We start from the raw sequence: 13,188 nt of genomic DNA on the forward strand, positions 1-13,188 counted from the left end.
GTGCTGCCCTCCCAGTTGGACTTTTTTGACTATGTAAAAGTGGCCATTCTTTGCCTCACCTCACTTTCCATGCCTCAGTCACTGAATGGGCATGACATCAGACAAAGTGAGACCTGTTAAAAACATTAGCTTTAAAAGACCAAAGTCTCTCACTGTATCCAAAGCCATCTCCAAGTCATCCTGATTTATCTTTGACTACTGTATCCAGATGACTCCAGAGGGGAAAATAAGATTTTGTACAGCCCTCCCTCACTCCAAGCCAATTCATGTATATGTCATGGCATCACTTCCCTGAAATCTTGGTCTTCCTTGAGAACTAATGACAAACAACTATAATACACACACACACACACACACACACACACACACATATGTTTGTGTATATAAACAGGATATAGTGACAGGAATGTCGGATTTTCAGTTAGAGAGGGTGTTGGCTTGGGTCTTTTATCTCTTGCCAGTGAGATTTTGGACAGGTCACTACATCTTTCTTAGTCTCAGTTTCCCCACTTAAGAGATAAAAGGGTCGACTAGATTAAATGATTTCTAAGGTCTGGTCAAATTCTAATTCTATGACCCTATGAAAAAACACAGGCCTCTTTTTGGCCTTATGCAGTCAAACCAGATTAATTCAAGACATTAACCCAACTGTGTTTTAGCCTGGTATTTTTATCCCTCAAGAAGTCTTTCCAACATGCAAATGATGAGACCCCAACCCTCTCTATTATTCTCAGTCTGAGACCTCAAATCTCTCTACTCTGAGTTCATTGAACTCCAATATTTAAATTTTGAACAACTTGTTCATAAACCCTGTGCATCTGGTAACAAAAAAGTTTTCATCTAATCTAAGACCCACTCTGGCATTTTGAGATGCACCTGTGGTGTCCAAACACCACACACCACACCCACACCCTTGAACCTATCAAAACATTTTTGTTTATCTCTCCTTATCTCAATACCTTCTCCCCATTCATCAGGGTTAGTGTCTCTCCCAGCATAGCCCATGAGCTTCAGTATCCAGCCTGCCTACAGTCCCATTACTTTAACCTCCAGAAGTAAAGCTACCTTAAATGAGAGACAGTCTAATCCATGAAATTCTTTCCCAAGACACTTCTGCACCAGACCATACATATTCTCTCTCTCTCTCTCTCTCTCTCTCTCTCTCTCTCTCTCTCTCTCTCTCTTTTTGCAAGGCAATGGGGGTAAGTGACTTGCCCAAGGTCACACCGCTAGGTAATTATTATGTCTGAGGCTGGATTTGAACTCACATCAGCCTGACTCCAGGGCCAGTGCCATATCTGGAACTCTAATGACTGTATCACCTAGCTACCCCAAGCCTAATGCATTCTCAAGAAGAAACATGTCTGTACTTGATACTTGGGAATGCTGCACTCAAAAGCAGACTAAGTTGAACTCTATTTTAAACATCTTGTAGAGAGAAACTCTGATTTTTTAAAAAGTTTTATTTTTGTTTTTTACAAAGTGCTATTGATGTCTTTTGGTTTTAAATCATACACATTTTCTGATATATTCTGTCTTCCTTAGCTCATTCACCTTCCTAAAAGACTAGATGAAGACCCAGTGTAAATTTACAGCCCAAATTTTTTCAGCAAACTTTGTTTCTGAGATAAAAGGACAATCTGGAACTGTCATGCTTGTAAGGCAGGAGCTGAGAACCTTTTTTCTGCCAAGGACCATTTGGCTATTTAGAACATCATTAGAGGGTTATATTTGATCAAACAATGAATTCACCCCTAAAGAACACCTAGATTTATTGAATTTCAATTCCCATCTGTGATTGCCTTGGCAATGCCTGACCAATGCAGCCCACCAGCTGGAGGTTCCCTACACCTGTTCTCAAGGAAACTGTCATAATTTCTGAATAACTCTATTACAAGACTTCAAAGGAAACAGCATGTACTAGTGAAAGCTGGGGAGCATATAGTTATATAAGCAGGATGCATCTTCCATCACTAGATGGCAGACAAAGATCAGGTTTCAAAATCTCAATCCTGGTCACCTTTGGAAAATTTTCCTGTCCTCCTCAATTCCTGATAAACTTGAAGCTTTTCTTTTTAAGTTTCTCTGTCTCTGTCTTTCTCTCTTTGTCTCTCTGTCTTTCTGTCTGTCTGTCTGTCTCTCTCTCTCTCTCTCATTGCTGCTTCCATCCAAAACAAACAATTAACAAAAGCAGGACCTTCATAACAAACATGGGTAATCCAGCAAAGCATAGTCATACGTTAACCATGTCCAAAAATGCTTTTTTTTTAAAGTTCATCACCTTTTTGACAGGGAACAGCTGCCATTATTCATCTTTAGACCTCAGTCTATCTTTGCATTGACTTGAATTCTAAATGCTTTCAAAGTTGTTTTCCTGAAAAATGCTGTATAAAATTGTTCAGATTCTTTTTACTTCACTCTATATCAGTTCTTAAAGGACTTTCCAGTTTCTTTTTTTTTATTAAAGATATTATTTGAGTTTTACAATTTTCCCCCATTCTTACTCCCCCCCAAAGCAATCTGTCAGTCTTTACTTTGTTTCCATGCTGTTCCAGTTTCTTTTAAACTATCCATTTCATCATTTCTTATGGCACAATAATACTCCATTACATAAATATACTATAATTTGTTCAGTCATTCCAAAACAAATCAGTAACCCCTTAGTTTTAATTTTGGGTGATTATAAAAACAGCTGATATATATCTACCCCCCCCCCCCCCTCTCTCTCTCTCTCTCTCTCTCTCTCTCTCTCTCTATATATATATATATATATATATATATATATATATATGCACACACACACATACATTTATATGTATATATTAATTCTATGAGTCTTTTTCTTTCTTTTTTGGTCTCTTTGGTTTATAAGCCTAGTCCTAACACAATTGGGTCAAGGATATGCGCAGCTGGGGGCATCATTCCAAATTGTTTTTTTCATAATGGCCAGGCTAATTCGCATTGCCATCAACAGCATATTTATATGTTTATTTCCCTGTAACTCCTTCAGCATTTGTCATTTGCCTCTTTTGTCATCTTTGCCAATTTAATGGGTATGAGGTGGAACCTCAGAGTTGCTCTCATTGTTGATTTCGAAATTCATTTGAATTTTTTCATTTTGACTGTCCATCATCTTGATGGAACAGTCACTTCCTTCTGTATTTTGGCTGCTGTGAACTAAAGGCTTCTCCAGCTCCTCTCCCAAGTCTATGTATTAGAAACATTTAGAAGCAAAGTCAATGTGAAGTCAAGAATTCACTTTAGAAGAAGAAGGAAAGGAAAAAGCAAGGAAGGAAGGAAGAAGGGAGGGAGGGAAGGAAGGAAGGAAGGAAGGAAGGAAGGAAGGAAGGAAGGAAGGAAGGAAGGAAGGAAGGAAGGAAAGAAGGAAGGAAGAAGGGAGGGAGGGAGGGAAGGATGGAAGGAAGGGAGGGAGGGAGGGAAGGAAGGAAGGAAGGAAGGAAGGAAGGAAGGAAGGAAGGAAGGAAAGAAGGAAGGAAGGAAGAAGGGAGGGAGGGAGGGAAGGATGGAAGGAAGGAAGGAAGGAAGGAAAGAAGGAAGGAGGGAGGGAAGGAAGGAAGGGAGGGAGGAAGGGAGGAAGGGAGGAGGGAAGGAGGGAAGGAAGGAGGGAGGGAGGGAGGAAGGAAGGAGGAAAGGAGGGAGGCTCCCAGTGGAATTTGACTTGTTGGTCATCAGTGGTAATACCCAAGTGAAGAATTTCCTCATAGAAACCCCTCCCCAGACCTATTACTTCCTTGTTAATGGATCCATTCTGGATTTGACTTTGATACGTACCTACTGTATTTCAGATCTATACATAACTTGAGGATAGAAGGAAACTTGAAGTGGGATAAAACAGATACTAGGGAGACTGAGAAATATTATTATTATTATTATTAACCTTTTTTTGCAACACAGTGGGGTTAAGTGGCTTGCCCAAGGCCACACAGCTAGGTAATTATTAAGTGTCTGAGGCTGGATTTGAACTCGGGTCCTCCTGAATCCAGGGTTGGTGCTGATTAAGAAATATTGAAAAGAAAATACACTGGTCGTTGTTGCCATAGTATAGTAACTGAAATGTTGAAGTTGCAGTCATTGTTTCAAATCCTATATCTGACACATTAGCTCTGTGACCAGTTCGATTCTCTGAGCCTCAGTTTCTTCATGTGTTAAATGAGGACAACAGCAGAAGCTCCTGCTATGAGACTTAAGTGACCTGATGCATGTAAAACTGCTTACAAACTCAGAGGAAGTCAATCATCATTAGCTAGAAGAACCAAGTATGGGTGGGCAGGATTCTCTGGGATGGGGCATTGGAACCATTGAGGTGACAGAATGGGGTTGACAACTAAAGAAAAGGCATCATGATACAGTACAGGAATTGTACTGGAGGAAAAGAGTACACACTTGATACAAATCCTAGCAGAGAGTGTAGCTATGTGACCTTGGATGAGTTATGTCCCCTTCCTCTGCCTCAGTTTACCTCCTCTGTAAAGTGAAGAACATTGGAATAACTGGGACTCAGTGGCTTCTAGGGCCCTTTATAGTTCTAGATCTATGATTCTTGAAGTGAACTGGGGCAATTCTATTCTCCTCACTGGGCCTCAGTTTCCTCATCTTTAAAATGAAGAGATTGGATGAACCTGGAAGTCTCAGCTCTAAATATATTTTGCTTCTGAGCATTATTTGTACCAGCAGCCTTGAGGTGAAAGGAACCCTTGTTCCTGAACACCCAAGGTAGACAGTACCTTGGAATTATTGCTGACCCAAGAAAAATAAATAACACAATAAGTACACCTGCCCAGGACTGTGTGTGACTGGTAGGAAGAAGGGCTGCTAGGTGGCCCAGTGGATAGAGCAGCAACCCTGTAGTCAGGAGGAGCTGTATATCTAGTGGGTCCACTTCTGCATAAAGGAGTCTTAGCCAGGATCTGTTGCTAGGAGACAGCCATCCAAAGGCCTGTGTCTGCCGTTGCAGGAACTGCACTGTAAATCACTCAGTAGCAGGGAGCTCCTGTTCAGCTGCTTCCCTGGGCTGAATAATAACCCTTTATGAATATGTTCTCTTAGCCTATGGAATTTAGTGTGCTTGGCAGTAGTGGAAGGCAGTTTGTAGGATCATGACCAAGCTATAAAGACCCTTTGAGACTGGTTACCTTATTCCAAGGCTCTCGGCAGGTCCTTAATGCTTTCCCTTCCCTCAAAACACCAACAAAAACTCAAGAAGCTTTGGGGGGGTTTTCTAAGTCTAAGGAATTGAGGGATCTTTTCTGGAGAAAAAGCTCCATGTGGCATCGTTCTTATGTTGGGATACCATAGATGGGTAAAGGAGAGCTGGGGCCATCAGAGCAGCTCTGGGAAAATGGCCTCCATGGCATATAAATAGCTAGGGCCATGCTACATATTCTCAGCTTGCCTGACAAAGGTCAATTGGTTGCTTGGTGGCAGGGAATGTGGAGAATGGCTCCTTGGCTACTGGCTTGAATACTTTCTAGCAGAAAAGAACAGTGACTTAGGGCCCATGGCTCCTGATGTGGCACTTTGGTTAGACACAGACCTTCAATTTAGCTGAGATCCCAAAGGCTGCTGAAATTCCCTCCTGAGATTGGGGGAAATTGTACTGTAGCAGGAAGGAGAAGGAGGATGGTTGAGCTCATGGGTATTGGGGAAGGAGGGGGTGGGGAAGAGACAGAAAGGATGGGAGGGGGGAGAGAGAGAGAGAGAGAGAGAGAGAGAGAGAGAGAGAGAGAGAGAGAGAGAGAGAGAGAGAGAGAGAACACCTTATTGATGGTTTAAATTAGAGAAAATGAACAGGTGAAATCAAAAATTAAATATTAAAACATCCAAACTATGCTGCCTTGGAGTAAAACCTTAAAATGAAGGTTCCGAACCTGAGGATCCCGCCTTTATTTTAAACAGTTGACCAGTTTGGGAGGAGAACAAGCTGAGTGGAGGAAAGACCAAGAGTGAGAAGGAGGAAGGGGGGAAGGAGTTTATATTTTAATAGTTTATGCTTCTCTTCTGACAAACTTTAGGAAATATCAGTAATAGCTTGTGTTTCATCATCATCATCAGAGTTAGAAAGGACTTCTTTGTTATGTAGGAGTTACACCCCCCTCCATGACTTGCTTAAAGTCATATACATAATAATAATAATAGTAATAATAGGTAGCATTTCCGTAACGCTTCAAGGTTTGCCAAGCGCTTTATAAATATGATATCGTCAGAGCCTTACAACAATGTTGGGAATTAGGAGCTATTGATAACCCCATTTTGCAGATGGGCCTTTTAGAGTTAAGTGGCTCACCCAGGTTTTTACAGCTAGTAAGTGTTTTAGTCTGGATGTGAACCTGAATCTTCCTGGTTTTCAATCCAACACTCTCTCCACTGGACTCCTTAGTTGCCTCAGGTCTTATGTAGCAAAGACAGGATCAGAACTCATGTCCTATGACTTTATAGCCAGCCCTCTTGTTGCCATGCTTTGCATACTAGTCAACTAAGATTCAGGAGGGGCCCTGAGTTGCCCAAGTTCTGATACCTAGTAAGTGGATGCTAAGTCATTCTAGCTGTGTCTGACTCTCTATGACCCCAACTGAACTTTGTTTTGGGTTTGTTTTTTTTTTTTTGGCAGAAGTGCTTTTCTATCTCCTACTTCAGCTCATTTTACAGATGAAGAAACTAAGGCAGGTAGGGTGAAGTGACTTGCCCAGGATCATGCAGCTAGTAAGTCTCTAAGGTCAGAGAATTTAGGAAGATGAATCTTCCTGATTTCAGGCCTGGCCACTCTACCTACTATGGCACCACCTAGCTACTCCCATAAGGCAATGAGCAAGACCTAAGCACCGGTCTTCGGTCCTGAAGCCCAAGCTCTCTTCCCACTCCACTAGCTTGCCTCACAGGGAGTTCTATTAACTAAAACTTTTAAGTTTCTTTGAGAGAATGACTGGAAGAATAGAAGCTTTTTAGTCTATTTACCAGGAGATTTCTTTTGTAGATCAGTTACTGAAGAAAACCAGAGTAAAACAGCATTCAAAGTGGTTTTTTATTTCTTAGAAATTCAGATCGTTTTGACATCTCACCTGGCAGGAAAGGAACAAAACAAAGGAGGATGGCTTTTTTAGATTTTTGAATTAGATGAAAGAGCAGTAACCTGGGAAGAAACATAAGAAGGTAAAATCTTGAAAGCAAAGTCAGCTCTGGTTATTACTGTGCTTTTCCTCAAGATGTGGCACTTATCCAAAATCCTCTTCCTTCTGCCTCCCCTGGTGCTAGCAGAGGTACTGGAGAATGCTTTGAGACCCATATGGTTCATTTCGAAAGCTGAGGGCTTTTTCCTACTCTGAGGTTCAAATCTCTCCAACATACATGTACATGCTTGGCAAATTGAATTAAGCATGGCAGGTCTCTTTGGTGTTTCTGGTCTGCATATAGGCAGAAGGTTGCTTATAACGTGGAGTCCTTGCTGCAAACTTTCCTTAGAAGTCCCCCAGAATGAAATCATTGTGGAGAGATGGTTTTAGTATGGCCCCTAATGGTGGAAGGGGGGAAGAAAAAGGATTCAGGCCAGGGTAGGAGGCCTTCCAGAGTCCCACTTAGTCTTAAATATGCCACTCTATTCTCTGCTCATCCCAGTATTAATGTGCTTCCCCTTGACTTGAGAATAATCTATGTTTCATCTATCTTCTTTATTATTGCAGTTGTTCTGTCAATTCATTGTTCTTATACTTTTTTGTGCATTTGTTATGTTGGTGCAGTTTGGTGATGACTCTGTACTAGTTTTGTTAAGATTACTCCAACAGAGCAAGTATAAAACCATAAAAACATGAGAGCAAGAAAGGACCAAGACTGTCATGTGATAGATGGGGGAAATGGGGCTTAGAAATGGAAAGTGACCTGCCCAAGATCACAAATGACATCACTTCCAGAGCAGGATAATAGAAATAACATTGGCTTTAGAGACTGAGCTCTCATTTCTCCACGAACCATCAAATGGGGGGGCAAATAACTTCATCTCACTGTGTTTCTCTTTCCTGATGTGTAAAATGAAGGGGCTGGCAAGCCCGGTGAGACTGGTTACCGTCTAAGGCCTACTCCTCAGTGTTTCTTGGCTTCTATGCCAATACTGTTTCCACTGTAACAGGCTAAAGCTCCATTTAAGAAATGCTTTCTTGATGATAACAGAAGACAGATCCTTTCAACTTATTACTTGGACAACTGTGCCACGAAGCTACCCCCTGTAACCATGGCACATTAAATTGTTTATCTCTGCTGAGTTTTATCTAGTTTAATTCACTAAGTCTCTAAGTCACTAAAGCCTGACATTGTCTATGGCCTGTGGATATCTGGATGATGATACATTTCCTCCAGGAGATAGTTTGATGGCAAATGCAGAAGAGCTCAGAAACTGATTTTCTTGTCCTCCTAGAGAGCATCCTGCGCTCCTCTGTAAGGTTCACTCTGGGCAACAGAACCAGCATATTGCTTCTGTTAAAGTCAGCCTCAGGCCAAGTCAAAGCAGCAAGGAGAAAAACATAGTTGGAATGGTCTTTGGTCCTACTGGCTTGGAAACCAAGCAGAAAGGAAATGGGGGTCATAGATTTAATTGTCAGTTAATAACTAGTTGGAAGAAAGTAAAAAAGAGCTCTGTGCCAACCCCCCCCCCAAAAGCACAGAAATAGTGGCTATAGCATATTAAACTGGGAGACACATTCTGTTGCTGACACCAACAAGCTAGGTGACCTTGGGCAAGTCACTGAACCTCTTTCCCCATTAGAGTGTAAACACTTGAGAGCAGGGATTGAGTTGCTCTTTGTTTTTTGGTTTCCCTTGTTCTTACTAAAATGACTGGCACCTAATGAGTGTTTAATATACATTTTTGGACCCACTGCCTAACTCTTTCCTCTATGGTTCCTTCATTTGTGAAGTGCATAACTCACCCCTATCTCTTTGGGATATCTATACATTTAGTCTGCGGAGCCCCTTGATCCTTGGAAGTCAGCTCTCTATTAAAAAGCAAACAAAAACTCCAGGACTTTATTGATTAATTCAGAAATAGAAAATATAAATATTAAGCAGCTCATGGCCAGCCAAGTTGACTTTTAAGTGAGCTACCTGTGATTTGCTACTTGTCTGACCTCGGGCAGATCACTTCAACTTTTTGGCCCCAGTTTCCTCTTCTGTAAATTAAAAGTATGGGCTTGATTTCTAAGACCTTGAAATTCTATGATTCTTGCTGAGATTACCTTCCCCTACCCTCTCTGCTCCCACCCCCAATAAATATTTGCTTCTATGTTGTTGAATTCCCTAATTGTTTCATGATGCCTGTATCATTGTTGTTCACATGTGCTATGCTTTGGTTGCCAATTCCATGAAGGCAGATTTTCCTGTAGCACTTGATAGGGAGTTGTAAACTGAAATTTTTGTAGAACACGGGACAGCTTGGAGGTTCAGGGGCTAGAATTCTTGTCTTGGAGTCAGGAAGGCCTGAGTTTCAATGTTACTTCAGGCAATTACTAGTTTTATCACCTTAGTCAAGTCACTTAATGGCTATTTGCCTCAGTTTCCTCATTTGTAAAATGGAGATAATTGCCCCAACTTTCCAGAGGTATTGTAAGGACAAAACGAGTTCATTGTAAAAGGCTTAGCATATTACCTAACACTTAGTTAGCTAGTATTATCATAACCTCATTTTTCTTTAAGGTCTGTAACTTTTTTCTAATTCTTGTGTTTACTTTGACCTTGGGTGCTAATCTCCAGCTCTGTACTCTTGGTTCTTTCCTCTCTTCTTTTCTGATACTCTGTTTGGTAACTGATGAGATCACACTGGAATATGGAAACTTTTTTTGCCAGTTTGGAAAAGAGCAGTGCCCTCCCATCTCCCCTCACGAATGGCCTTGAGAGCGGATCTCTTATGTTTGAGCTGCTGCAGCACCATTTTTTTTTCTTTAATTTATTTTTCTTTATTTAAAGCAATGGGCTTAAGTGTCTTGCCCAAGGTGACACAGCTAGGCAATTATTAAATGTCTGAGGCTAGATTTGAACTCAGGTCCACCTGACTCCAAGGTCGATGCTCTATCCACTGCACCACCTAGCTGCCCCTGCAGCATCATTTCTGTCTGACTGTTAGGAGGAAAATTGTTCTCTCTATTTCACCTTGTGGGTAACAGGCAGGAAGTCTCAGGGGCTTCCCCTAGAGTCACACAGACTTTGGTCCAGCCTATTCCTGAACACGAATCCCCCCACTCCATCCTTGATAAGTTCTGCCTCTACTGCAAGTCCTCCAGGGAGAGGCAGCCCATTTCCCCACTCACAGGTGGTTCGGGCCCCTCTGGGATAGCTTTCACTCTTAGAAAGTTGTTATTCTTGTTTTCTTTGACATTAAACCTCAATTTGCATTTTTTCAATTTCTACCTATTGCCTTCTGGGGCCAAACAAATCAAGTCTAATAATCTCCTTTTGGCATGACAACCCTTCAAATCCTTGACAGTTATCATGTATCCTTCCCACTTACCCCCTAGCTCACATCTGTTCAGAGACACTGTGATAGAATCTAGTTCTTCCAAGGTCTTTTACCAGCTTACTTTCTGAGGACAACCCTGGGAAGTTGCTTCTAATATGCCTCAGTTTCTCCATTTATAGAATGGAGAAACAATTATATATATTTTCCACATTGTTTCTTCCATTCTTTTGAGTGGTACTTTTTAAGGAATTCTCATTTTCCCACTCAAGCAAGTATATTCTTTTTTAAGGTTTTATTTTTTTAATTACGTACAAAGATAGTTTTCAACATTTATCCTTTGGCAATCTTTTCTACCTCCCTCCTCTCCTCTCCATGTCAGTGAGTAATCTGATATAGGTTGGACATATACAGTCCTCTTTAACATATTTCCATATAAGTCCTAATGTCAAAGAAGAACCAGGAAAGAAAAAACCATGAGAAAAAGGAAAAAAAAACCATTAAAAGTTTTAAAAGGTGAAAATAGTATGCCTTGGTCTCCATTCAGCCTCCAAAGTTTTCTTTCTCGATATGGATGGGATTTTTCAGTACAAGTCTTTTGAGAATTGTCCTGGATCATTGAACTGCTGAAAGGGTCTGAGTCCATCATAGTTGATCATCACACAATGTTTCTGCAGGTAAATTCTTAAAAAGGCAAAGATGGTGCAAAAATGTAAGCTTAAGGAAGAATGGAAATTATTTTTGGATTATATTCCATTTCATAGGATCATAGATTTGAAACTGGAAGAACCCGAGAGCTCATGTAGTTCAAGCTTCTGATTTTACCGATGGGGAAACTGAGGTCCATAGAGTTTAAGAGAGATCCATCAGGGGTTACACAGTGACAGAAGTGGCATTTTCTCTGATAATTTAGATGCTCTTTAGCTCTTGCATTATGCACATATTCGCTCATTCCCTTTGGTGTAAGTTATTGGCATGAACATCATTGTCATCACAGCCATCCATAGGACACTTTAATGTTTACAAAGTACTCCATTTCCAACAACCTATAGTGCGTGTACAACATGAGTCTTGAATTCAGGGCTATTGACTCTAAGTCCATTATCCGAGCAATTAACTGAAGTTAAAAGGGGTTACATTTGTTTTATTTTATTTTATTTTATTTTATTTTATTTTATTTTATTTAAGGCAGTGGGGTTAAGTGACTTGCCCAAGGCCACACAGCTAGGTGTCTGAGGCTGGATTTGAACTCAGGTCCTCCTAACTCCAGGGTCAGTGCTCTATCAATTGTGCCACCTAGCCGCCCTGGGTTACATTTCAAATAATGATTTTTCTAAGTGTTTTATGCAAGGAAGTGACTTGTTTGAGGTCACAGGCTAGATCTGTGGGCAGAGCAGGGGCCAGAACCCAAGTCTCAATGGACCTCACCTATGGGAGCTACTGAGATTGTCTAAATCCTCTTCAGCAGAGGCTGTTCTGGGAAAGTTCTGGTCATCAGCTTCAGACCGAATCATTGATACTTTCGGTGGTAATGTGACCCTAGTAGCACACCCTGTTATATCTTGGCCAGCTATTCCTTAGTGGGTATTTGGTCCAAATTCAGGGTGGAAATTATACTATAATGAGTTTGTTGCCAAGTTCATAGAGCCAGACACAAGCTGATGCCAGAGGAAAAGAAACCATATCCCCTCCAAGAATCACTACAGAAATGGTTGTGTGTGTGTTTGTGTGTCTTTGTGTCTGTGTGTGTGTGTGTGTGCGTGTGTGTGTGTATGTGTTTAGAAACCCCTGGCACAATTAGTCCACTGGGAGGATGGGGAGCTACCATTAAAGGCTGAGCTTTGAGGAAGATGGATTGGGTCAGTAATCTACTGCAACATAGTCTTTACTGACCTGTGGACTCGAATCGCTGCTGCTGTAAATGCTCTCTTGCTTCCACCTGGATCCTTCTAGGCTTGATGCTTCAAGAGGCCCTGTGAGTGCCCAGGGTCAGCCTGGCTTTTAGATTTTTTAGAATCATTATTTGAATTCAAGTCACATGACTCCAAATTGGGTGCTCTTTCTATTGAGGCAATGTTTGTGCAAAGAACAATGACCCAGGAGTCTGAAAATCTGGGGTCTTGTTGTGGATTTTCCAGGTACTCATCGTATGTCCTTGGACAGCTTCCTTGATCTTTTGGGCCTCAGTTTCTCCATTTGAAAAATAAAGGGTCCTTCAAGTTCTTAACATTGTTTTTTTTTAATTTTATTTATTTATGGCAATGGGGTTAAGTGACTTGCCCAAGGTCACACAGCTGGGCAATTATTAAGTGTCTGAGGCCAGATTTGAACTCAGGTTCTCCTGACTCCAGGGCCGGTGCTCTATCCACTGTGCCCCCTAGCTGCCCCTATGTTCTTAACATTCTATGATTCTATGATCATTCCTTTGGAAAGAAATCCTTTACTGGTACCAGAAAATGCTCCCTTGAAATATATCAGGTAGATCCATTACATTTAAAAGTGCAGGGAATTGGGGCAGCTAGGGGGCGCAGTGGATAGAGCACCGGCCCTGGAGTCAGGAAGACCTGAGTTCAAATCTGACCTCAGACACTTAATAATTGCCCAGCTGTGTGGCCTTGGGCAAGCCACTTAACCCCATTGCCTTGCAAAAACCAAAAAAAAGTGCAAGGAATTGCAGGCACTGGTCATTTTTCAATCAGAATTAAGTGGCACTGTGGGCAAGAAGCCAGGCCCCA

The sequence above is a fragment of the Macrotis lagotis genome, chromosome X (genome assembly GCF_037893015.1).
Source record: "Macrotis lagotis isolate mMagLag1 chromosome X, bilby.v1.9.chrom.fasta, whole genome shotgun sequence".
Taxonomy (NCBI): domain Eukaryota; kingdom Metazoa; phylum Chordata; class Mammalia; order Peramelemorphia; family Peramelidae; genus Macrotis; species Macrotis lagotis.